The following is a 27,219-nucleotide window of genomic DNA, read 5'->3' on the forward strand; positions in this document are numbered from 1 at the left end:
AAAAAGTGCAGGTTAACCAATTTAGTGATTAGCTTAGCTTGCTGTAACTAGATATTTTATTATGGTTCTATTGGTGCATGTTGTGATGCTAAACTATCGATGTGACCCATTTAGGTATGGTCAAATGTGGCCCGACACGTTTTAACACGATTATGTACATTGGTTTATACTGAGAAAATTGGGCATTTTAAACCGCATAGAATAAGGAAATGAGTAGACTTTACTTATAAAACACATTTAAAGCAACAAAAGTTGACCAAAGTGCTGTACATAGAATGATACGTTAAGGTTGAAAATATTAAACAAAACACTTTTTTTTTCCCCTGGTTAAAAAAAATAAATAAACTAACTGTGTAAGTGGTATCAAAGACCCACGTCCAGTCTCGTCTTGTCCTAATTCATGAGTCTCAATTTTTTTTTGGCCAGTTACCCAATTTTAAGGGGTAAAATTCTCGTGACTCGCCCTGATTAAAAATAAAAGTTTGGACTAGATTTTTATGTTAAATATTGAAAGCCTTTTTTTTGGGGGGGGGTGTCTGTGTTATATAGTGTGTGTGTGTGTGTATGCACGCACATATACATACATACATACATACATACATACATACATACACACACACACACACACACACACACACACACACCAATCTTCAGATTGATTTCTCTATTGCCAGACAGGATAAGCACCAAAGCATGGACTAGTTTGGTTTTCATTTCTCCGGATGCTGTTTTTGAGGCATCAAGGATGGCATAAGCTGCAGTCAAAAACATCTGTTGACATCTCTGCATTCCAGTATCTGCTTTCTTGGTGTTGTCTTTAAGCTGAGTCCACACAGTCCTGTTCGTCTTAGGAGCCAGTAAGAGCTTACAATTTTCCGGTCTGGCATATGTCAGTAAGCTCGTCGAGTTTTGCTTTGGGTAGTTTGTCATTGATGAGACCATCTATGATCTTCACCAGATCGTCATCAATTGATGGGCTTGTTTTCTCACCTGTGGCAAACTCCTGGGTGAGGTCCTGGAACTCACTTGAGGCAGCATTTTTCTCTTTCTGTTGATCTTTATCTTGAGAGAGAAATTTTTCTAAGTCACCAGCAAGATCTGCGTTAGAGATATTCCCGCCAGATTCCTCCTCTTCATCACTCCAGAAATCTTCATTATAAGCGTAGTTTTCGATGGCAGTCGCAACAAACTGTTCTACATGTTTCAGATCAGTTTTCATCTCTGAAAACATGGCAGATATAGAAGTTTTCAAATCTTCTGAGGATGTGGTTTCAGTCGAGGTTCCTGGGTCATACATATTAATTGTTGCGAGCAAGTAATAAATATATGTAGTGTGAATAGGAATTCACAAGTCTTATTCAGATTCCGATCAGATTCAGATTCAGAATATTTATTGTCATTGTCTCAAAAAAGAACAACGAAATTTCGTTTGAAGCATCCATACAGCAGAGTTGTACGCCACTCATTGAATATTCTTCGAAGCAAAGCTAGATCGAAGATTATGAACGTAGTGTTTCCCAAATTTCATACGACTGTGGATCATTTGTAGGGAAACTATCACTTACTTCCCCCTTTTTTTTTTTTGCTAGGAAACTAACACTTCCCTTTTTTATTACCAATTTTAATGACATTGTCGACTTTTAAGTAGAATAACAGTATTACGAATTTAGACTGTAGGGAAACTATCACTTTCCCTTCTTAGTGAATCTTTTAAGGGAACCATCACTTACTTCTCTAAATTTCCTCATTAGGCTTTACACCAACTGAGGTATGAAAGCTCTCGTGAAGTTATACGAGTCCATGTGACTAACATTAATAAAACAACAGCCCAAAACATAAAGAAGTCGTAAATTTCTAAAAGAGAAATTCATAGAAATTATAAGAAAAGGAATATATATCCATAAATATGAGAGTCCATATGAGTCTCATATGGGGGGGGTCCTGTGTTTTTTTTTTTTTGTTTTTTTTTATATATATAATAAATAAATATAAAATAAAAATGTGTGTATGCACGCACATGCATACTCGTTCAACACATCTTTCCTTTTCCTGGCGAACACAGAAATGGTTGTGCGCAGCAGAAAAATTTCTCATTGGATATTTGTGCTCTGATATGTGACGTGTTGTCTTGACAATGTGCAATATTGTAACAATATTGCACACTCGTTCTCCATTGGGTAGAGTGGCGTAATACACGGGGGATAAGTGATATATCGCATGCAATCAAACCAAATGAATGAAACTTGCTAGAAGGAAATAGAATGTTTTTATTCCATGGAAAAAGCGTCCTGTCAAGCCAAATATTTAAAAAAAAAATTTTTTTACCTCCCTTGTGTAATTAACTTAGTTACTTTTAAAATGAACATCGACAACTACACACAACGAAGCGACCTGGTAGCCAAAATTCTCTCAAAATCTTATGTTTTTAACAAAGCAGACCTGGTGGCCATGTTTATTTACAAATTGTCACTGTCACCCGTTAATGCGGAGGTTTTATGTCTCCGATGTGTGACGTCGTGTTGTCTTGACGGTGCGATATTGTAACGATGTTGCATGCTCATTCTCCATTGGGTACAGCGGCGTAATACATGGAGGATAAGTGATATAATATTGCATGCTATTAGAGCTGGGCGATATGGCCTAAAAAAAATTGATTTTTTTTCACAAAAAATCCGATTTTCGATTTTAATCGATATATTCCCCCCCCCCCCCCCCCCCCCCACACACACACACACACACACACTAAAGTCAAACTACAGATGACAAAGAAATGGCTCAAAACAAGTTTTACCTTTATTTTGTAAATTTCCCCTTTGTGGTTAAAATGCAACCAGAAACCAAAAAGAAGCCAAAACCCAAGCTTGTAGATGAGATGGCAGACCATGCCATTGTAAATAGTGAGAACATACAGTAACTTTTTTTTTTTTTTTTTTAGAAAGCTTTCTCCAACATTGCTTAGTTTCAAACTGACACAATGCACCCTCAAACTTAAAAAAAAAAGCCCCCTGAAAAAAAAAAGTTATTTACTAGCTGGGAGGTCCGTATCGTGGAATACCGTGACCGAGGTCTTGAAAGTACTGACTGAGGCCCTCATTCAAGGCCGAGGTCACGGTATTTCACAATACGGACCGATCTTAAGCTGGTAAATAATATATTTTTTTCTTTACCAAATTCTAACAGAAAACGAGAGCACCCGAAAGGGAAAACCGAGGTGAGTCGCCATTTTGAATCCTCATTCACGGCTGTAATGCAAATTGCTTCCTCCTCGGTATACAAGTGCACTTCAATGGCAGAAAAAAAAAAAACTACATTTGGCTGCCTATGTAGTCCCCTATTTATACAGATAGGAGTCATTCAGGATTCAGCCATGTTTTTGCTCGGTGTTTTTAGCTTTCTCCTGAAGTGTTTTATTTCTTCTTCCTCAGGGTAGTAAAACTCCCTTTTGCTGTGAAGACTGTTATCGCTATCCATGCTGCAAAATTAATGCTATTCTCCTGAGAAATGCTGGCAAAAATGTATAAGACTTTTGATATTATAAATAAATCTTATTAAACAGATAAATGCTGACACGAAATGCTACTATGTTTGTTGTTGTGGGGGCCATACCGTAGGATACGGACCTGCTCGCCAGCCAATCAGAGCACAGGATTTGGACCGCGAAAAAATAAATAAAATTGTCCTTTTGAATAAAACTGACAAAATAGGAAAAAAAAAATCCCGATTTTTCCACCGTATGTGTGGGCACCATGTCTTTTGCAATAAACATCATGATAGCATCTGTGATTGCCTTCCACCGTGCCCCATTCTTATCATGAGGCACACAGTTTGAAAATGTGTCTGGGACGGTTGCTTGCTTTGCTGTGGATGGTGCGGCTGTGTTCGTTCCACTGGGAGCAGCACTTCTCCCGCTCCACTGCATGCTTCTGTTTAAGGGGTTGGACTAAATTCGTCGTGCTGCTTCCTTTGGAAGCAACCGTTTTCAAACACGCCTTACAACAAGGACTTGTTTGGTCTGCGTCTGACGCCACAAAACCGAACCAATTCCAGATCACGGAGGAAGTTACTTCTTTTTTGGGCACAAGTTGCGGCTGTCCCCCCCCCCCCCCCCCCCAGTCGCTGCCATGTTGTTTGTGTGTGTCTATGGCAAGCGCGCGGGAGGAGGGCTATGGTGTCAGTGTCCGATCTGTCCCTGCTGCCCGATACGTTCTGCACATGTGCAGAGGGGGGTGGCGGAAGTTAAAACTGAGAGAAAACCGATTTTCATAAAAACACATCGTCCTTAACTGTAAATTCGAATTAATCGATAAAATCGATTTATCTCCCAGCTCTACATGCTATCAGTAAACCCACTAGAAGGGAATAGAATCTCATCTCATTATCTCTAGCCGCTTTATCCTGTTCTATAGGGTCGCAGGCAAGCTGGAGCCTATCCCAGCTGACTACAGGCGAAAGGCGGGGTACACCCTGGACAAGTCGCCTGGTCATCACAGGGCTGACACATGCCCCTTTTCCACCAAAGTAGTTCCAGGGCTGGTTCGGGGCCAGTGCTTAGTTTGGAACCGGGTTTTCTGTTTCCACTGACAAAGAACTGGCTCTGCGACCAGAAAAACCGGTTCCAGGCTAGCACGAACTCTCTGCTGGGCCAGAGGAAAGAACCACTTACATCAGCGGGGGGGCGGAGTTGTTAAGACCGACAACAATAACAAGACCGCAAAAAATCGCCATTTTTAAGCGACGAGAAGCAGCAGCTGTACAAACGTGAAGTCATTTATTATTATTGTTGTTGCTGCTGCTTCTTCCGCATTGTTTTTGCTTCGATATTCGCACCAAGATTTATGCAAACGCAGCGACGTAACTGACGTATACAACGACGTAACTGACGTATACAGCGACGTAATGACGTGTCTTCTCTTAGCACCGCGAGCGATGGAAAAGCAAGCTGGTTCTCAGCTGGCTCGCAAGTTGAACGAGTTGTGAACCAGCACCAGCACTGGCTCCGAACCAGCCCTGGAACTGATTTGGTGGAAAAGGGGTAAGATAGACACAGACAACCATTCACACTCACATTCACGCCTACAGTCAATTTAGAGTCACCAGTTAACCTAACCTGCATGTCTTTGGACTGTGGGGGAAACCGGAGCACCCGGAGGAAACCCACACGGACACGGGGAGAACATGCAAATTCCACACAGAAACAGGCGTGCAAACGGCCTGCTTTTTGGCGCATTCCGCTTTTTCCCCGGCATTTTGGGCGACTTGTGTAATTCGTGCAGATCCGAAGAGTTTTTTTGGGGGGGGGGTTGCTCTCCGGTAATCCACTCTGGTAGTAATGGTAGACCCGAGTACTGGGCAGACCATACAACGTTTGGTTCCCCCTGGTGGATATATGGAACCATTGACAGCAGAGATAGTAAGATTGACAGTGTAGCTGCTGGCTACACTGCGTTCAACAGCGTTCCGTTACAAACTGCTAGCTGCTACACTGTCAGTGGATGGAACCGATGGCTGGGCAATCTGGTTGCTAAGGAACGTGACTCCCGGGCTTTTCCTCAGATCGGTGTGTTCATTTATCAACTTGTTGAATTTCATCTACTAGTGTGTATTTCTTTGGAGCCTCGGTGACTGGGAGTAAACGATCAGTGTTGAAGTGGAAGTCATTTACTCGTCTACAATCAAAGCGTAAGTGTTAAAATAATTGTGCATATATATTTATTAACTTTGTCTCTCGTAACCTAGCCTCCTTCATCTAACCATGTTAGCCATGACCTATCCTTGGGGTAAAAAACGCCTGAAAAACGTAATGTTATTTGAGGAGTTGCATGATGACTGTATATGTTCTCAACGTAGTGCCTACATGGGTTAATGACTATTGTTTTTTGTTCCTAGATAATATTTAAGTGCCGTAATACCGTTCTATACGTGCAGGAATTGGTCTTATTAAAGCTTGTGGCTGTCTGGCTTAGTTAAAATGCTAACTGTTAGCACCCGACTAGCTGCTATTTTAGAACATCGAGTGATGGTAATGTGTAACCCATGTGTGTGTTATATGAGTTCGTGGTGCATACATCCATCCGTGGTAGCCTAGGGCTGCACAATTAATTGAATTTAATGGAAAATCGTGATTTTGGCTGCCACGATTAAATTAAATGAAAATTGCGATTTATTTCCATTTATAATGCGAGCTCTGCTGCATATCTGATCAAGCACTTTTTGACCAGTACTCCGCCAAACCATTAGGGGGCGAACCGACGCATGCAAGGTTTCATTACTCCGCCTAAATAAGCAAGCAAGCCAAGTCACAGTAATGAAACCTTACATGCGTCGGTTCGCCCCCTAATGGCGTGAGAGTAGGTAACAGATTGAGGTGAGAGAGAAAAGCTAACTATGTCGGAACAACAGACTATTTAGCACTGGAGGCAATGTTGTGACCTGCCTTCGCTCATGTTTAAAGCCAGAGCATGTTGATAGGCTGGTCTTTCTAGCTAAAAACTTGTAGGCCTCAGTATAATGCTATGTAATTGTTGCAATTGAGTTTTCAGTTCCTTCATCCTTTGGTAATTTCTTGGATAAATTTCATTTATTTGTCATTTGGAAATCAGAATTTCTCTTTTAAATTTCATTCTGCACTGAAAGCTGTTCATATTGTTTGTTTGAATATAGTGAAATAAAATTTAAGTGATTTCCCTAACATCAAGAATAATTGTGATTAATAATCGTGATTACAATTTTGATCAAGATAATCGTGATTATCATTTTTTCCATAATTGTGCAGCCCTATGGTAGCCACAACATTACAGTCACTTAGGCTGTCTAAATTAAGCAAAAACATTGGCGAATTTCACCTCCTTTCAAAGTCAATGAGAGCGAAGCGAAATTCGTTTGTGTCGGGATGGACCGTAATGAAGTCTGACTGATTATTTTGTGTGTGTGTGGTGGTGGGGGTCCGCGTCGCTGCGCTACCTCACTCTTTTTTTTTTTTTGACCATGGTTGTGTTTGCATCCCTGCAGAAAGGCCCTCGTCGGCCACGGGGCTCGAACCCTGACTTTCTTGCTGTGAGGTGACAGCGCTAACCACTACACCACCGTGCCGTCCCAGGGAATAGAATATATGTTTTTATTCCATGGAAAAAGTGGCCTGAATGAATAATACCGATATTTTGCTCCCATGACGTCACTTCCAGTGTGTTCCTGCTGACTTAATCTGCGTTGTCAAAATGGGGAACTGGTTCAAAATTAAAATTGTTTAAATCTGTGTGCATTTTTACATTTTTAGAAAATTTATTTTTTTAATTGGATGTCTATACAATACAGTGGTGCTTGAAAGTTTGTGAACCCTTTAGAATTTTCTATATTTCTGCATAAGTATGACCTAAAACATCAGATTTTCACACAAGTCTTAAAAGTAGATAAAGAGAACCCAGTTAAACAAATGAGACAAAAATATTATACTTGATCATTTACTTATTGAGGAAAATGATCCAATATTACATATCTGTGAGTGGCAAAAGTATGTGAACCTTTGCTTTCAGTATTTGGTGTGACCCCCTTGTGCAGCAATAACTGCAACTAAACGTTTCCGGTAACTGTTGATCAGTCCTGCACACCAGCTTGGAGGAATTTTAGCCCATTCCTCCATACAGAACAGCTTCAACTCTGGGATGTTGGTGGGTTTCCTCACATGAACTGCTCACTTTAGGTCCTTCCACAACATTTCAATTGGATTAAGGTCAGGACTTTGACTTGGCCCTTCCAAAACATTAACTTTTATTTTTCTTTAACCATTCTTTGGTAGAACGACTTGTGTGCTTCAGGTCATTGTCTTGCTGCATGACCCACCTTCTCTTGAGATTCAGTTCATGGGCAGATGTCCTGACATTTTTCCTTTAGAATTCGCTGGTGTAATTCAGAATTCATTGTTCCATCAATGATGGCAAGCCATCCTGGCCCAGATGCAGCAAAACAGGCCCAAACTATATTCAGGGGTGATAGCGTTCCGGCACCGCGCCGGATTTCCGGCGTACCGTGGCTGGGGGGGGGGAATCTAGTTTGCCCATTGTCCTGTGTCATTCTGAGATGCGCAGATAGACAGTAAAGGGAATTCCGAATTCCCTTTACTGTCTATCTGCGCATCTCAGAATGACACAGGACAATGGGCGAACTAGATTTTTTTTTTTTTTCCCCAGCCACGGTACGCCGGAAAACCGGCGCGGCGCCGGAATGCTATCACCCCTGTATATTACCACCACCATGTTTCACAGATGGGATAAGGTTCTTATAGGCCTGTCGCGATATTCGATATACCGACTTATCGTACGGTAAATTAAAATGAACTCGGTAAATTTTTATTTTTTTTTACCGCGATTTTGGCATTTATGCGCTGTACATCTACATGGGGAAGTCGGCAGAGTATTAGCTTGACCCATTGACTGAATAAACACGCTGTCTGTCAAAGGTGGGGTCTCCCAGCATGCAGCAGTTATCCAGCCAGGGTATCCACTGGGGGAAAAGACAACATTATTGCTCCGTTGTACAGACCATAGGCATGGAATTAGGTATGGACGTGTCTGTACCAATATCAAACGACGGCTGATATGTACCTACCAATATTTCTGATTGAAGAAGAAAAAAAATATCGCGCTCCGTGTGCGGTACACAAATGGTTACTGTAGGTTTCCACTGGGCGAAACACCACGCTAAATTCACTCATGAATATTCGTTCTGGGGGCGTGGTCACAAAAACAGCAAGCACTTTTGGCTACCATGTCAATTAGCAAGTGTGGTTGCAGTGCAGTGACCGGCTGCTAGCTAGCAAACGGTCCTTGAGGAATGTAACGTTAGATTAGCTCATAAAATCAGTTAACAGTTCGTATTCAGTGTGTAAAAACGACAACATACGAATATGACTGTTTTCTAAGTTTGTGTGGCATGTAAATAACAATCCGACTTGATTACGATAACAACTGGTGTTTATTAAGATCACAAAGGCATTATTAAATCATATCAAATTGTGCTAATGTTGGCTGATATTGCACCTAGTCTTGCTTGTGAAGTGCCTGCAATCTTTAGCAGCCTGCTAACCCTTAATTTGAAGTGCTTCAGTTAAGACCTGCAGAGTTCCCTGACTGAGTTTGTGTAACATGACACATGTAAACAACAACCCGATGGTGATGTGGACCTTGTTTGTGGCCCAGACACCTTTTAATCAAATAAAACATTTTTCACGTAATGAGCATAACAGCCTCCGCCTTCTTGATCAGAAATTTTTGGTTACTCCTGCCTCTCTTTTGAAAACGTCACATACCGAGTACATACATACGCTGAACTGATTGGTTTTCGAGGGGGTTCATTTGAAAGATGTAGGCTAAAAACTTTTCTCTGTAGAACCCTATCACTTTCTCCCCTCTCTGTTATCAAGAAGATAACAAAAGGGCAATATTATAACAACCAGAATTCAGATACATTCTGTTGCCAAGTAAAATTGTAACCTTTCAATGTGTCAAAGTTCTAGAGCCCTCGTCCTGTTTTACTGTTGGATCAATCACATATCAGCTTAAACTGGCATTCTAAAACTAGTTAAAGATCACACAGAAGGTAGCCTACTCCCCCTGCTAGCCTAATGGAACGCAGTGTTTAAGGCTCCGTATGTGTTTATCTGGGTACTAATCTTTGAGAAACTGGATTGGCAGAATGTTGCCTGTGAAGAAGTCTTTTTATTACCCTGTACCAAGTTAATATTTACTTAAGTGCAATTTTTAAGAGCCATAGATTGTATTTTATTAATTGTTTTTGTTGAGTGGTTTTGTTTGATTGTTTTATTTCTTTAGGTTATTTATATATCTTTTACGTTCCACTGTTGAATAGAATAAGTTGACTTAAAGTTTACTGTTCTTTGAAAGGGTGTATTTGCATGATCATTATTTTAATAGTGGCATAAAATTGTCTTGAAAAGATGTCAACAATATCGTTTATCACAGTAATTTGAGACAGTATATCGTCCAACAAAATTTATTATTGTGACAGGCCTAGGTTCTTATGCTGGAATGCAGTGTTTTCCTTTCTCCAAATATAACACTTCTCATTTAAACCAAAACGTTATATTTTGGTCCCATTTGTCCATAAAACATTTTTCCAATAGCCTTCTGGCTTGTCCACGTGATCTTGAGTAAACTGCAGATGAGCAGCAATGTTATCTTTGGAGAGCGGTGGCTTTCTCCTTGCAACCTTGCCATGTACACCATTGTTGTTCAGTAGTGTTCTGATGGTGGACTCATGAACATTAATATTAGCCAATGTGAGAGAGGCCTTCAGTTGCTTAGAAGTTACCCTGGGGTCCTTTGTGACCTCACTGACTATTACACGCCTTGTTCTTGGAGTGATCTTTGTTGGTCGACCACTCCTGGGGAGGGTAACAATGGTCTTGAATTTCTTCCATTTATACACAATCTGTCTGACTGTAGATTGGTGGAGTCCGAACTCTTTAGAGATGGTTTTGTAACCTTTTCCAGCCTGATGAGCATCAACAACGCTTTTTCCTGACGTACTATTTGGTCGTGGATCTGCAAAAATTTGCGGATTTGAATAAATTTTGAAAATTTTGTGAAATGCCAAAATACTCAAAAAATCGGGAGAGGTGTTGACTTGCGGTAAATGTGCAAACGTAATATTTGCTATTTTGCATCCAATTCTGTGTCCCATTCCGTGTTTTATGGACTGACCTTGACTTGGATTATGCGTGTGTAATGAGGTTCGTGATTGGAAGAAAATGTGTCAAGCATTAGTAATGTAGCCAGTCGGTGACGTGAATATATTGTAGCTTGTTTGCAACGTGGTAACCGCATTTCGAAGTTAGAAAGTGAATATTTTGAACAGTGGCAAAAATTATTGATTGAAAAGAAGAAAACTGAGCAAGGGAAGTTGATAGTGGGTGCAGAGTGAAATGGAATTGGGAATGGTGTTCAAAACCATTAAGGGTCATTTATAACGATAAAGAAACGGACACCACTATGGGTGAAATATTACCGGAAAGTTGATATTGCTGGCAAATGCAGGTGTATCTTGTATGATGCAGAGGCTAACTATGCTGATGGTGGTTGTGTTGCCCTGGTCGACCATATCAAAACAAAAGGACATGCGTGGAAACTGTATGAAAAGCGGTCAAATTATCAACTGCTGAGTAATTTTTTTCACTCGTTGCCGGGAAGATGCACAAAAATAAGATTTGACATGTGGCATTAGCCCTGTTTACTTACAGGCCTCGGAAAAGCCTGCAGCTACACAGTCTAAGTGTCTGACACCATTTGTGGACAGGAAAGCACATATTGAGGTAAGAAACCACTTTTTGCCAAAGTTTTTGGCACTTTCCTCTTAACTGTCAAACAATGCAAAGAATATAATATATCCTAATTATAGAGAAAAGTTTCAAATTTAGAATGAAATGCTACTGATTTTGACATTTTAGATCTAGTTTTGAGTTACAATTGCAAAATCATGAAAATACCTCACGAAAGTAATTTTATGCAGATAAAACTTTTAATATTTAGATCTACTGCAGGCTAAGTTTAACTAATCAAATGTAGTTTAGTGTACATGTGAGTCTTCGTAATACTCAATAGAACAGTTAGTGAATCTACTAGGCTATAGGCCTATATGCTTTTGCCTGAAACTGTTGATGTTGTGGTTTAATGCTTCTCGAATTTAAATATTGTACATGTTGATTATTAGCAGATATGTACTGTGATTTTTAACTTCTTTTAAAACTTATTTTTTTCAGGCTTTAATCTTTGCTTTTGCTGCAGAGAAAACTCTGGCCATGAGTGATGTAGAAGATCTTGTAGCCTTGTGTAAAGAAGCAGCTAAAGATAAAAAAGCCTTGGATGCACTTCACATGGCAAGAAGCAGTGCAACTTACAAGCTGATTCATGGACTGGGGAAAACTTTGAAAGACTGTTCCACCCAAGAAAAAGAAAAAGCATGCTGCCAACTTAGGATGTGTAATTTTTCAGCGATATAATGAAGTTGTCAGCTATGAAATAATGTACATTGTGTTTTTGTATTAACTAATTTTCAAAAATGCTATCCTGTTTCAGTAATATTTACTGAAAATAAACTTATTAAAAATGGTAATGATGTTTTGAGTTTTAGTAGCCCTCCACTAGTCAAAGGAGTGGAGCCAGTCAGATGAAATATCCCTCAGTGGTCATGAGATTTCTTGAAAGTGTGAAAAATTATGTTCTTGTAATTTGAAAGTTTGCATGCATTTTATTCTAAAAGTTTCTCTCATTTAAAAATATGTGCTATGAATTCTGTGAAAAGGTCCTGGCTTCTGGGGGCCTTTGGCCCCCAGACCCCCCAGCGGGGCATTGCCCCTGCACCCCAGTGGGTGAGTAGCCTGCCCCCACACCCCCTGGCTTGACATTCACTTTTTTTTTTTTTTAGATATCCCCAGTGGCGGGCGGCACAGTGGTGTTGTGGTTAGTGCTGTCACCTCGCAGCAAGAGGGTCCGGGTTCGAGCCCTGTGGCCGGCGAGGGCCTTTGTGTGGAGTTTGCATATTCTCCCCGTGTCCGCGTGGGTTTCCTCTGGGTGCTCCGGTTTCCCCCACAGTCCAAAGACATGCAGGTTAGGTTAACTAGTGACTCTAAATTGACTGTAGGTGTGAATCTGAGTGTGAATGGTTGTCTGTGTCTGTGTCAGCCCTGTGATGACCTGGCGACTTGTCCAGGGTGTACCCCGCCTTTCGCCCATAGTCAGCTGGGATAGGCTCCAGCTTGCCTGCGACCCTGTAGAACAGGATAAAGCGGCTAGAGGAGATGAGATGAGATCCCCAGTGGCATGCCTGTTTTTCTGAGGTCCTCAGAAATCTCCTTTGTTCGTGCCATGATACACTTCCACAAACATGTTGTGAAGATCAGACTTTGATAGAGCCCTGTTCTTTAAATAAAACAGGGTGCCCACTCACACCTGATTGTCATCCAATTGATTGAAAACACCTGGCACTAATTTCACCTTCAAATTAACTGCTAATTCCAGAGGTTCACATACTTTTGCCACTCTCAGATATGTAATATTAGATCATTTTCCTCAATAAATAAATGACCAAGTATAATATTTTTGTCTCATTTAACTGGGTTCTCTTTATCTACTTTTAGGATTTGTGTGAAAATCTGATGTTTTAGGTTTATGTAGAAATATAGAAAATTTGAAAGGGTTCACAAACTTTCAAGCACCACTATATAAAGAACTTTACACTGTGGTGTGAAAATATGAAGTTTATCTTGTTAAAATATTTTGCTTGTTCACGCTGCTCATTCATGAAATACACATTCACCACTTGAAGATAAACTTCATGTCTTTGTCTCTCGTCTCGTCGTCTTCTGCTTATCCAGGGCCGGGTCGCGGAGGCAGCAGTCTGAGCATGGAAACCTAAACTTCCCTTTCCCCAGACACCTCGGCCAGCTCCTCGGGAAGAACACCGAGGCGTTCCCAGGCCAGCCGAGAGACATAGTCCCTCCAGCGTGTCCTGGGTCTTCCCTGGGGCCTCTTCCCGGGGGAACATGCCTGGAACACCTCCCCAGGGAGGTGTCCAGGAGGCATCTGGAAGAGATGCCCGAGCCACCTCTGCTGATTCCTCTCGATGTGGAGGAGCAGCGGCTCTACTCCGAGCTCCTCCCGAGTGACTGTGCTTCTCACCCTATCTCTAAGGGAGCGCCCAGCCACCCTGCAAAGGAAACTCATTTCGGCCGCTTGTATCCGCGATCTTGTTCTTTCGGTCATTACCCAAAGCTCATGACCATAGGTGAGAGTCGGAACGTAGATCGACCGGTAAATCGAGAGCTTCGCCTTTTGGCTCAGCTCCTTCACCACGACAGACCAGTAAAGCGAACGCATCACTGTGGAGGCTGCACCGATCCGCCTGTTGATCTCACGCTCTATCCTTCCCTCACTCGTGAACAAGATCCCGAGATACTTAAACTCCTCCACTTGAGGCAGGACTTCTCTACCAACCTGGAGAGGGCAAGCCACCCTTTTCCGGTCGAGAACCATGGCCTCAGACTTGGAGGTGCTGATTCTCATCCCAGCCGCTTCACACTCGAATGCAAACCGCCCCAGTGCATGCTGAAGGTCCTGGTTTGAAGAAACCAACAGGACATCATCTGCAAAAAGCAGAGATGAAGTCCTGTGGTTCCCAAACAGGATTCCTTCCGGCCCCTGGCTGCGCCTAGAAATTCTGTCCATAAAAATTACGAACAGAACCGGTGACAAAGGGCGGCCCTACCGGAGTCCATCATGCACTGAGAACAGGTCTGACTTACTGCCGGCAGTGCAAACCAGACTCCTGCTCCGTTCGTACCGGGACTGGACAGCCCTTAGCAAAGAGCCCCGAAGCACCCCCCCACAGAATACCATGAGGGACACGGTCGAATGCCTTCTCCAGATTCACCAAGCACATGTGGACTGGTTGGGCAAACTCCCATGAACCCTTGAGCACCCTATGAAGGGTATAGAGCTGGTCCAGTGTTCCGCAACCAGGACGAAAAACGCATTGTTCCTCCTGGATCCGAGGTTTGATTATTGGCCGAATTCTCCTCTCCAGTACCCTGGAGTAAACCTTCCCTGGGAGGCTGAGAAGTGTGATTTCCCCTATAATTTGAGCACACTCTCCAGTCCCCTTTCTTAAAAAGAGGGACCACCACCCCAGTCTGCCACTCCAGAGGCACTGTCCCCGACCGCCACGCGATGTTGCAGAGGCGCGTCAGCCAAGACAGCCCCACAACGTCCAGAGACTTGAGATGCTCAGGGTGGATCTCATCCACCCCCAGTGCCTTGCCACCGAGCAGCTTGTTAACCACCTCAGTGACTTCAGCTTGGCTAATGGACGAGTCCACCCCTGAGTCATCAGCCTCCACTTCCTCAATGGAAGACATGACTGTGGGATTGAGGAGATCCTCAAAGTATTCCTTCCACTGCCTGACAATGTCCCCAGTCGAGGTCAACAGCTCCCTGCCCGCACAGTGAACAGTGTTGGCAGAGTACTGGTTCCCCCTCCTGAGGCGCCGGATGGTTTGCCAGAATTTCTTCGAGGCCGACCAATAGTCCTTCTCCATGGCCTCACCGAACTCCTCCCAGTTCCGAGTTTTTGCCTCCACAACTGCCCGAGCTGCAGCACGCCTGGCCTGCCGATACCCGTCAGCTGCCTCAGGAGTCCCGGAGGCCAACATGGCTCAATAGGACTCCTTCAGCTTGACGGCATCCCTTATTTCTGGTGTCCACCACCAGGTTCGGGGATTGCTGCCATGACAGGCACCGGAGACCTTGCGGCCACAGCTCTGAACAGCCGCGTCAACAATGGAGGCAGAGAACATGGTCCACTCAATGTTCCCCGCCTCCCTTGGAAGCTGGGAGAAGCTCTCCCGGAGGTGGGAGTTAAAGACCTCCCCAACAGAGTGCTCGGCCAGACGTTCCCAGCAGACCCTCACCATACTTTTGGGCCTGCCAGGTCTGTCTGGCTTCCTCCTCTGCCAGCGGATCCAACTCGCCACCAGATGGTGATCAGTTGACAGCTCAGCCCCTCTTTTCACCCGAGTGTCCAAGACATAGGGCCGGAAGTCAGATGAAACGGCAACAAAGTCGATCATCGACCTCCAACCTAAGGTGTCCTGGTGCCACTTGCACTTATGGACACCACTCAGGCCCCCCCCCCAGCGAAGTGACATTCCATGTCCCAACAGCTAGCCGCTGTGTTCGGGGATCAGGTCGTCGAGGCCCCTGCCTTCAACTGCCACCCAATCCACACTGCACTGGCCCCCTACAGCTATCTCTGTGGGTGGTGAACCTACAGGAGGTCGGGCCCACGTCACCGCTTCGGGCTGAGCCCAGCCAGGTCCCATGGGCAAAGGCCCGGCCGCCAAGCACTCGCATATGAGCCCCAACCCCAGGCCTGGGTGGGGCCCCGGCTGCGCCATAGCGGGAGACGTCGCGGTCCTTGATTGAGTGTTATCCGTAAGGGGTTTTTGTGAACTGCTCTTGGTCTGGCCTGTCACCTAGGATCTGTCTGCCTTGGGAGACCCTAACAGGGGCATAATGCCCCCGACAACATAGCTCCTAGGATCATTCAAGGACACAAACCTCTCTACCACAATAAGGTGGCAGTTCTAGGAGGGGTCATATCTTTGTACTACAGTGTAATATTGTCTGTGTCTCTGTGTGCGTGTGTAATGTATAAAATGTACATACACGCGCATCTCGAGCAATTAGTATATTGTGGAAAAAGTTTTATATTTACTTTATCCGGCCGCTGCTACCTCTGCGGGGGTGTCGTGGGGAGATGGAGTAGACGGTCTTGTGCTAGACGCATTGCCTGTTGGGGTGTCAGGCCAATGGTGCGCAGAGTCTCTGTCACACCATCAATCCAGTGGCAGCGTGGTTGTCCTCTAGCTCTCTGGCCTGACCCTCTGGTGTTGTAGGCTCTCAGGGCTGGTTGGGTAAGTGACATTCTGGTGAGGTGTCCAAACCATTTGATCTGTTGGTGTGCAATGTAATTCTGGATGTTTGTGGCACCAACCATTCCTCTGATCACTTCATTCCTGATCTTGTCTCTTCTGGTTTTCCCTACTGTTCTTCATAGGCACCTCATCTTACATGTTATGAGTTTCCTCTGTTGGACTCTGTTGAGAGTCCAGGTCTGGCACTGATAGGTAAGGGTGGAGATGAAGATGGTGTTGATTTAGGCTTACTTTTGTGTCTATGGGTATGTTCGGATGCCTGAGAAGGGGGGCCAGCTAGTAGCTAACAGTGTTTAGTTTTCTGTATTCTGGATTCAATTTCCCTGTCCAGCTTTCCATCCTCAGAGAAGATGCTTCCCAGGTACTTGAACTCTGATGTTTGCTTGAGCAGCTGTCCATTAATGGAAATATCCAGCTTCTTTGGAGTGCATCCTACAGCCATGACCTCTGTCTTCTCAATGTTAATTTTCATCCTGTGGTGTTCACAGTCTGTGTTCAGGCTGTCTGTGTGTTTTTGTAACCCTACCTCGCTGCTGTTTATGATGCTCTGGTCGTCTGCGAAGAGCAGTTTGTTCAGGGACAATGGGTCCAGATTAGCATCTTTTGGTGATCTTGTCCATGTAGACGATGAACAGCAGTGGTGAGAGAACACAGCCTTGTCTCACTCCAGATGTCACACTGAACCAGTTGGAGAGACCGCTTGTAGTCCTCACTGCACTTTGACTGTTGAGGTAGATTGCCCTGATGTTGTCGAGGAGTTGTCCTTTCACTCTGTAGAGTTCCAGTACTTCCCAGAGCTTGTTCCCGTCAACCCTGTCAAATGCCTTTTCCCGATCAATGAAGACGAGGTGGAGATACTTCTGGTATTCGCATGCTTTCTCGCAGAGCTGTCGGAGGGCGAAGATTGCGTCCGTGCATCCTCTCCTCTTCCTAAATCCAAACTGGGCCTTGCTCAGCTGTGGTTCTACTATTGCCCTGATGCGCTGTTCCAGGATCTTGGCGAAGATCTTACCTGTGTGGCTAAGTAGGAATATACCTCTATTTGTTGCAGTCCTTCTAGCTCCCCTTCCTTTTCCAGATAAGCACCACAACTGCCCTCAGCCAGTCATCTGGAATCCATCTTTCCTCCCATACCTTCTGGAAAATCATGGTTAGCCATTTGATGCCAGCCTCTCCGCATACAATGATTGCCTCTATGATGGCCTCTATGATGATTCCATCAACCCCTGCAGCCTTGTTCTTTGGGCTGGACATCACAGCTCTTCTGACCTCTTTGTCCAGTATGTTGGGTTCTTCATGCTCCAAGTATCTGGGGTTGAACTGTGCAGAGGTGGTGTTCTTGTCAACAGGGTTGAGTAGTTCCCTGAAGTAGTCCTCCCATCTTTGCCTGATTTCATTATCCTCGTAGAGTGGATTGCCATCTTTATCATCTATCACAGAGGAGGGGTCAAAGGGTTCATCTCTCAGACGCATAGCTCTGATGCTCCTGTAGTACTCCCGCGGTGATTGTTTGCATAGGTCGGTAAGCTTCCTGCCATAGTTGCTCCAGGATGTATCCTTTGCGATCTTAACCACTCTTACTATTCCTTCTAGCAAGCCTGTAGTTGACATAATCCTCCTGTGTGTGTGATTTCACCCAAACCCTGTACAGCCTTTTCTCCTTTGCTGCCTCCTTCACCTCTTCATTCCACCATACTGTGGCCTTTCTCTGTCCTTTCCTGGGTTTCTTGGTCCCACAAGTCTTCCTGACGATACTGAGGAGGGTGTCTCTAAAAGTGCACCAAGCTTCATTTGCTGTCATGCTATTGGTGTCAATGTATTCCAGGGTCTCTGTAACCATCCTTCGTGTCTCTTCCTGGATGTCCATGCTCTTCCTGAACTTGTGCTAGTTGATCTGTTCCTCCTGTACCATCTTCCTTCTCCGTGGTTTGGGTATCTTCCCGTCTATTCACATTACAACTGGTCGGTGGTCAGTGTCAAGTCCTGCATTGGGTATAACCCGGGCATCTTGGACCATGTTCCTCCTGGATGCTCTGGTGAGGATGAAGTCAGTCTGGGATGATGTAGTCAGGTCGTTCCATCTGTACCATGTCTGAGTGTGGCTGGAAGAGAGTATTAGTTATGACCAGGTCATGCTCTGCACAGAGGCTCAGGAGCTGGTGTCCGTTATAGTTACATTCCGTTTTTGTGTCGCTGTGGGGGCCTAGGTGTCTTGTCCAGGGGTCTCTCCTTCTCCCTACCCTGCCATTGAAGTCCCCCATTACAGCTACTTCTTCCTCCCCATCTGGCACTTGGGAAAGACAGTCTGATACTTCCTCAAAGAAGTCATCCTTTTCCTGGTCAGTGTAGGAGTCGTTGCATGGGGCATAGACTTGTAGGTAGCTGGTAGTTCTGTCTTTCTCCTTGATTGTGATCTTAATCACCCTCTCTGAGATGTATACGGTGTCGGTCAGGTTCTTTGCAGTGTCCGGGTGCAGGATGAATGCTACGCCATACCTTGCTCTTTGGTCCTGTCCAACTCCACTCCAGATGAGGACATAGAGTGGATTTCCTTGCATTTTCTTCTGCAGTCTGCTATACCCATGACTGTGATGTTACACTGTGTCATAAATTCTCCAATCTCTGGTTCTTTATCTCTTAAGCCACAAGTGTTCCATGTTCCTATTTTCTCTGTCTGAGCCCTTTGTCCTATTCGTTGTCCTTTTCCATTTCCAGGTCGTCCATTTTGATCCATCCTTTTTCCTCTCGTGAATTTTAGCAATCTGAGTTCAGCTCTCTGCCGGCTTGCTGGGCCTGTCGCAGCAGCTTCACCAGAGCCCCGTTAGCCAGATGTTTCAGTGTGCCAATGGTACGGGCTATCCTACTCCATCTGTTTCCACCTCCCACGACGAGGACGAGGGGTTGGATTTTGGGAGGCATTTCCATCAGTTGTTTAAGAAAATGAAAATTTTATACGTTCTAGACTTGTACATAAACTGTTTTTCAAGCGTTTTTTTTCTGTTTTAATTTTGATTATTATGGCCTACAGTGCAAAACATTAAAGTGCTAGTCTTATGAAAATGACATTATAAAATCCTCGATTTTCTCTGTGAGAGATGCTCAAATAGGCTGTACATTTCACTGATTTTAAATAAAAAATTGGCTTGAAAAATAATTTTTTTGCATCTGAATTCTGTTCCAAAAATCACTAAAAGCTTGTCTGCCATTGTTAGATCTCAGCGATTTTATAGGTTGGTGGCACTGTATATGTGACGTCTTATGTGCCACTGCCGCCTTTTTGTGTCCACACTGACTCTATAATAATCTTTGCAATGGCCTGCGATCTATTACATTCTTAGGAACGCAATGGATTTTGAAGTCAGATTAAATAAAGGAAATAAAAAATGGCACAAATGAAGAAATAAAACCTGTATATGTACCTGCTGAAATGGTTATTGGAGAATCAACCATAGTTTTAAATGTATCACCCAGTTGCTCTGACTTATTTGTTTCCTTTTCTTTTACTTTATGTTCCAACCTTTTAATTTTGGACCACAGAGCTTTCTTGTCTGATTTCATAGGTATGCCCTGGTCCCACAACACCGATACCTATATACCTGAATTTAGTTCCAGTTTGGAGCAGTCACACCACAGCTATAATCTTGAATATCAGCTATTGGTTTTCGTGGGAAAATGTAGCGGTTGTATACTGTTTGAGTGCACGCAGTGAGGAACAGCTGCTTTTGATGCTGATTTTGCACTGAAGGCAAAGCCAAAAGAAGAAAAGGTTAATCCAGGTGCATTAAATCTTGCATCACAGAGATGACTGCTACTCTCAGACTCCTGGCACTCCTGCATGTAACAGACCCACTTGGGCAGTCAGTGGCATGACAGACATAACTATACACTGTACGTACATAAGACACATGCCTGTCTGTTTTGCTTTGAGTGCTAATAAATGAACCTTTAACACAAACAGGTAGCCTAAACTGTGGCTGACACATTTTATCCTGTTTACGGTGGGTGTTCCCACTGCGAAAGAAAAACCAGTCGAAACCCAAAGAGTGAAAGTAATTATCATGCCGTTACCATGTGAATATTTTTTTGTGAATGGGTAAATGGGCACTCAGCGCTCCAACTTGGGTGTGAGTAATGGGGCTTTTCCACTACCAACGCGGCTGAGTTGGGCTGAGCCGTGCGGTGCTAGTCTGGCGACTTCAAAGCTCTACGAGCATTTGGTCTGGCAAAGATATTAAACCCAACCGTTTCCCAAAGGCGTGGTTGACCCGCTTCCCTGAAATGCCTCAGTTTGCTACTGGTCAAAGCCAGAAAAGGCTGTGACGAAGCTTAAACCAATCGCATCACTCTTTCCTCTGACGTATGTGACGCGACGGAAACTGCTTGAGTAACAGGAAGAAGATAAATACCTCCAGGACTGCGCTTTGCTCCGTTTTCAATGAGAACTTCCCGTTGAATGCTTTTCAATACAGCGTCTACCGCTGTGTCAAAGGCTTGCCGCTGCTCCATGTTCGTAATGTTTCTAGTGAATGAAGCGCTTCCAGCATAGATTCTGTAAACAATATATGGCTTCCGGTCGCAGTTCTACTATGTCACTGCCTCTGTTCTACACGCCTCTACCCAGGGCCGTTGGAGATGCTCAAAGTTGATTGGCTCCCGATTTTTCGGGAGCTTGGAAGCGCTGTAGATAAATATATTACGTTCATTATGTCGTCTTCTTAAATCAAAATAATTAGTTTTTCTTTTGTTTCAGACATGTAAAAGCTTTTTTACCTTTACCTGACATGTTTCGACGGTGTAACTTCCGTCTTCATCAGAGGGTCACCCGGATGTTGGTGTGTGACGTGCCTTTATAATCAGCTGATGTTGTGGAGGCGTGACCTCCCTGCCAATATTGACAGGTCGGTCACGCCTCCCGCTGTCAGTGTTGCCCCCTCAGGACGGCGCTCCAGGTGTGGGAGAGCATGTACGCCCCCTCATCCCTGTTTATTGTTCTTGGGCTACGCTTTCTGATTTCTATTGACTCCTTGATCCAACGGTGGTATCTGTTGTTCTCTTGCTGTATGATCTGAGCATTGTCCCAGTCCATTATATGATTTTCCCTTCTGCAGTGGTCTGTTATTGCTGATTTCAGGTTCTCTTGCATAGCTTTTTCTTTTATTGCTCTTGTTTGTCTCTGTTCTGTTTCTTTTTCACATTCTTTTTTATGTTCCTTTTTTCGTATGCTAAAACTCCTTCCTGTCTCCCCAATGTAGGTTTTATTGCATGACAGGCATGGTATTTCATATATGACATTACATTTACTGTTTTGGTCGATTTTGTCCTTAGGGTGAACTAGTAGCTGTCGTAGTTTGGTGTGTGGTTTCACGGGTGTTTGTATGTTGTGTTTTTTCATGGCTCTTTGGATTTGTTCTGTGACTCCTCTGACATACGGTAGAGTCACTACTGCTTTACTTTCCTGTTTTTGGGTTGTCTGTTTTTCTTTTTCCTACGTCTTTTCTTTTGTTTTCACTTGTTGTGCGCCTTTGTGTATGGCCCATGGTGGATATTGACATGTGATCAGAGCTTGCCGTATGTGTTGTTCTTCTGTTGCGCGTTCTGTGGGGTCGGTTATGATTGATGCACGTTCGTAGAGTGTTCTGACAACTGACAGTTTGTGTGCGATGGGGTGTTCGGACGTCCAGAGCAGATATTGATCAGTGTGTGTCGGTTTTCTGTAGATTGTTATTTTGATGTCTCCGTCGTCTGTGTGGTGAATTTTTATGTCCAAAAACGCTATTGATTTTTCTGTTTCCTCTTCGTGCGTGAATTTTATGTTGCCGGTGTCGTCTATAGAGTTGAGATGATCTGTCAATTGTTGGGTGCGTCCGACTTTCACTTTCTCCAGGATGTCATCTACATACCTCCTCCATAATGTGGGCCTGCATTCTTCTGGGGCAGATGTAATAGCCTCTCTTTCAAGGTGTTCCATGAAGAAGCCGCACATTATGGCGGAGAGTGGGTCCCCCATCGCAAACCCCTCCTTCTGCCTGTATATTGTTCCGCGGAACTGGAAGTATGTGGATGTGGCAATGAAACTGAGCAGTTGACTGATGTCTTCTACTGATAACTGTGTACGTTTCTTGAGAGTCTTGTCTGTCTTGAGGCGCTGTCGTACGATTCTCAGTGTAGCTTCCACCGGTGTTTTTGTGAATAGGGAGACAACGTCGTGTGATATTAATATTTCATCCTTTTCCACTTTTATCTTACTGAGTTGTTCTGCTAGTTGTTTTGAATTTTTGCAGTGTTGTTCTGTTTGGCCCAGTAGTGGTTTGATTATCTCCGCAAGCGCTTTAGACAGGTTGTAAGTGATTGATCCGATGCTGTCCACAATTGGACGTAACGGTGCTCCTGGTTTATGTATTTTTGGTGTGCCATAGATCCGGGGGGTTATGCTGGCTGTGGGTATTAAATTGTTGTATGTCTGTTTATCAATTTTGTTGGCTTCCAATAAAGGCTTCAGTAAAGCTTTTAGTTTTTTCTTCTTGTCCTCTGTGGGGTCTTTCTTGAGGATCTCATATGTGGTGGTGTCTGCCAACATACTGTTCATTTGGTTTTCATATTGTGCTGTATCCATTATGACTATTGTTCTGCCTTTGTCTGCGGGTAATATCATGATGTTTTTATTCTTGGCCAAACTTCTTATTGCTCTTTCTTCCTGCTTTGATATGTTACTTGGTGGTAGTTTTGCGGATTTCAGTATTCCTGCTATTTTATTGCGTAATTCTGCTTTATGTCCCTGATCCTGTATTCTTTCGCATGCCAGCTCCGTTGCTAGGATGAAATCCTCGTGTGGGATCTTGTGCGGTGTAACGGCATAATTAAGTCCTCGCGTCAGGATGCTGCGCTCTGCTTCAGTCAGTTTATGAGTTGATATATTGTGTATCCATTTCTTATTTGTCGTGATGTTGTTCTGCTCTTGTTGTCTTTTCTTGGTGATTAATCTTTCCAGTTTTCCGATGTGCCGAGTCTTCGTTTTTGTAAATTCCTTTTCATGTATTTCGTGCAGGTGTTCTTGTATCAGTGTGTCCATTTCTTTGGTGAGGGGGAAAAGTTGTTTCCAGTGTTTCAATTGTTGTTCTAACTCCGCGCTGATGTTTTTTATTTTGTTCGTTGTGCATCGTATCCTTTCTTTGATTAGTGTCTTTTTCGCTCTGTCCACGGCCTTCTTTGCGTTTTTGGTTGGAATGGGAGTCTTGATGTTTAAACTTGCCGGCGTAATTCCTTCATCTCGGCATCGCAGGTTGAATTTTAAATGATTTCTTTGGCGTGCCTGTTTCTTCGTCAGTTGTTCTAGGCGGCGAAACTCTTTTATGCACTCTTCCATAACTTTCGTTTAATAAATATATTATGTTCATTATGTCTTCTTCTTAAATCAAAATAATTAGTTTTTCTTTTGTTTCAGACATGTAAAAGCTTTTTTCCCTTTACCTGACATGTTTCGACGGTGTAACTTCCGTCTTCATCAGAGGGTCACCCGGATGTTGGTGTGTGACGTGCCTTTATAATCAGCTGATGTTGTGGAGGCGTGACCTCCCTGCCAATATTGACAGGTCGGTCACGCCTCCCTCCGGCATAGATTCTGTAAACAATATATGGCTTCCGGTCGCAGTTCTACGATGTCACTGCCTCTGTTCTACACGCCTCTACCCAGGGCCGTTGGAGATGCTCAAAGTTGATTGGCTTCCGATTTTTCGGGAGCTTGGAAGCGCTGTAGATAGCTTGCCTTGCCAGACTAAGCTCGCAACAGGCCCTCATGTTGCATCACGCTTAGGATGGGCGGGCCCAGGCTAGTGCGGTGCTGAGTTGGGCTGAGTCGAGCTGAGTGGGGCTGTTGGGGTTGCATTTCGACTACAACCGCGCTGAACCATGCTGGCTGGAAGTGGGTGGACACACTGGGTGGAGTTAGCGAAAGTGGGTGGATGTCACGTGATGTCGTTAGGCGGCGCAAACGGTGACATCAGTGACCTTTTAAGCAGTAGGCTCACGACCCGGATAGTAAACAATATAAACTGGCTGGCCTTTCCTCACTTGGGTTGGTCTTCCATCTTCTAGTTTTCTGATCTTCTTTTGTCGTAATTCTTCTTCTTCCGGGTTTACCGTGTTTACAGATCCCAGCATGCTCGCGGGGCGTGTGTGGGCATGCGAGGACACTCCTCACCAATCAGTGCACAGGGGAGTGTCTCCTCACGCCCCTAGCCCCACTTGGCTCGGTTGAGCTCACTTCAGCCCCACTCCAAAACCATGCGAGTTTTGGGTGCTGAGTAAGGCTGAAGTGAGCTCAGTCGTGCTGCTCTGAGGTAGTCGAAACGCGAGCCGTGTTGGGCCTGAAGTGAGCTGAAAAAGGGTAGTGGAAAAGGCCCATAAGGTGACAAGTTTTATGTTTCTTCTAATTTGGGTAATTTAAAAAATGTAATTATTTGGCAGTGGGCACATGGTGTATCAGACATGAAACCTTGCACTGCAAAGTCTCTTTTTTTCTTTTTCCTTTCTTCTCATGAGCCACAGATAGTATTTGTGGCAGTGTGTGTATGGTTGCGTGCTCTCAAATCTCTGTTTAAAATGACTCAACTCACAGTGCAACATGACACTTTGTGCTCTAAAATCTTTTTTAAAACCATGTTCTACAGCGGGTGCTGGGTAACATGGGCACGGTTCACAGAGATTTTGGAGCATGCAGCCATGCACACGACACACACTTTGCCACACGCTTACCAGTCATACCCACTCTACTGCTAATCTTCCTTTTTGGCTGTATCTTTGTAAAGCTTGTGCTTTTTGTCATAAAGCTTGGGATTCTTTGACACTTCTATAATCTGCTTCTCCTCCATTGATACAGCAAGAATGTACAAATATGTCTGGGAAAAATAGTACATGCTCAGACAACGTCACATGTAAATAATTACCTGATTGGTCAGATATTTTATTGGATCAGGTTCAGTTCTGGGCAAATCGGTCCAGAAGCAATCTCACCAATAAACCCAGGCCTGGACTATAAGTATCGTTATTGGTCTTGTGTGACCACCAGCCACACAAACTGCAGGGGACTGATTTATTTATAGTTATCATTATAGTTGTTATAGGTATAGTTATTGGTGTTGTGGGACCATGCCCTTAGGCAGTTGTCACACTGTAAATTAGAGGAAAGAGGTGTACTTGATGACACTGGCTGTCTTGTAAATTCTGGAGTAAGAGTTGCAAAAGTACTTGAATGAGAGTGGAGTTGTAAAAATCTTTGATGGTTGCAGAGATGCAGTGACTTGAGTAAAAATCAATCAGTAATTGTGCAACCCCCCCCCACGTGTACACACCTACCTAACGTTGTAGTACTAGATGGAAAGGGTCTACATGGTCCTAGTTAACCCTAACAAATTCCTGGCTGCTGCGCGGTTGCTGCACACAATGCATATGGCACAACATGTCACCTGCTTCTGCTAGCTCCAGCGCTGAAGGTACCTAAACAAGCTTGACACTTACTGTGCAGTGAGCTCTTTGGGATGGTGCTTCTGACTTTTTTGTTTCCAGATCGTAGGAACTGCACCGTGTACCAAAAGTCGCTCAGATCCGTCTATGTGAATTTGCCTCGCAAATGTATCTTTTTCAAAATGCATGAGGCAGACACCAAACCATCCTGTCAGCTTGAAGTTACCTCTCTTTGTCCGTACAAAACGAACCCAGTTGTTCTGTAAGTGTCTTGCCGACTTTGGGCTATAATGGATCGAAATGGTGTTTTTATTTATTTATTTATTTTAAATCGGCTACACTTGAACAGCCTTGAACAACATGCATCTTAGGCTGGGCAGACACTGTGCGATATTTTTATTTTTATTTTTTCAATCGCGGTATTTAGCTGCTGCTCACACTGTACGAGTGAATCGCAGGGGTAAACAGCATGCAGCTTAAGATTCCTGTTCTCACACTATACGATCCGATGCTCGAATGCGATCTGACTGCTCACACTGTACTTCCATACTTCCAGATTCTTGTATCCGGAACTGCAACGTGAAGTGTTGTGACGTTCGCGAACGAACCGATTCTTTTGAACGGCTCCTAGGCATGAACGATGAGAACCGAGTCTCGAGCTGGGGGAGCTGTTCTTTCTGTCATTCTTTTTCTGTACTGTGTTTCAGATAGTTTATAATGTTGTGTGATATTAATGATAATATTGTGGGAAAACTACTTTGCACGGATGTTCATTTAATTTATTCTATCGTCATTTTGTTTGTTCTATTTTTGTGTATTTTATTTATCTGTTTGTCTAGTTGTATCTATTTTGTATCTCAGACTTAAATATTTTTGTAAAACAAGTTTTTCTATAAAATATTCTTGCGTTCTTGATAACTGTTCTTGAGTGGGTTTTTTTTTTTTTTTTTACAGAAAAGCCATTCTGCATGGACATTCATTGAAGCCCTCATTGTTTTTTAATGGTTATTTATGAGCGTTTAGGGGTTACAATAATGTAAGTCTAGGTTGCTTTATATAAAAGGTATGTCCAGAAATATTGATGTCACTGTCTAAGCAGAGGGATCTGGCTTCTTTAGACGCTGTCTTCTTAAAACTAAATAAATATTTAAAAAAAGAGCCAAATGAGCCAGTCTTTTGAACGGCTCTTTTCAAAGAACGGATCACAAAGATGCGGATCCCATCAAAGAGCCATAAATCCCATCTCTAAACGTGAAGAA

At 43.7% G+C, this 27,219-nt stretch overlaps 1 protein-coding gene across 3 annotated transcripts in view; it reads left to right on the forward strand.

Annotated features, from left to right (window-relative positions):
- Positions 1–27,219, forward strand: part of uspl1 (ubiquitin specific peptidase like 1) — a 504,778-nt gene that overhangs the window by 328,872 nt on the left and 148,687 nt on the right. The window contains exon 2 of one of the 3 annotated variants that reach the window (XM_060908537.1): positions 12,436–12,617. The exons of the other annotated variants lie outside the window; for them this stretch is intronic. The gene's annotated coding sequence lies outside the window, so the exon portion shown is untranslated. The remainder of the gene's footprint in view (positions 1–12,435; positions 12,618–27,219) is intronic. 3 annotated transcript variants of the gene reach the window in all.

The sequence above is a fragment of the Neoarius graeffei genome, chromosome 25, assembly GCF_027579695.1.
Source record: "Neoarius graeffei isolate fNeoGra1 chromosome 25, fNeoGra1.pri, whole genome shotgun sequence".
NCBI lineage: Eukaryota > Metazoa > Chordata > Actinopteri > Siluriformes > Ariidae > Neoarius > Neoarius graeffei.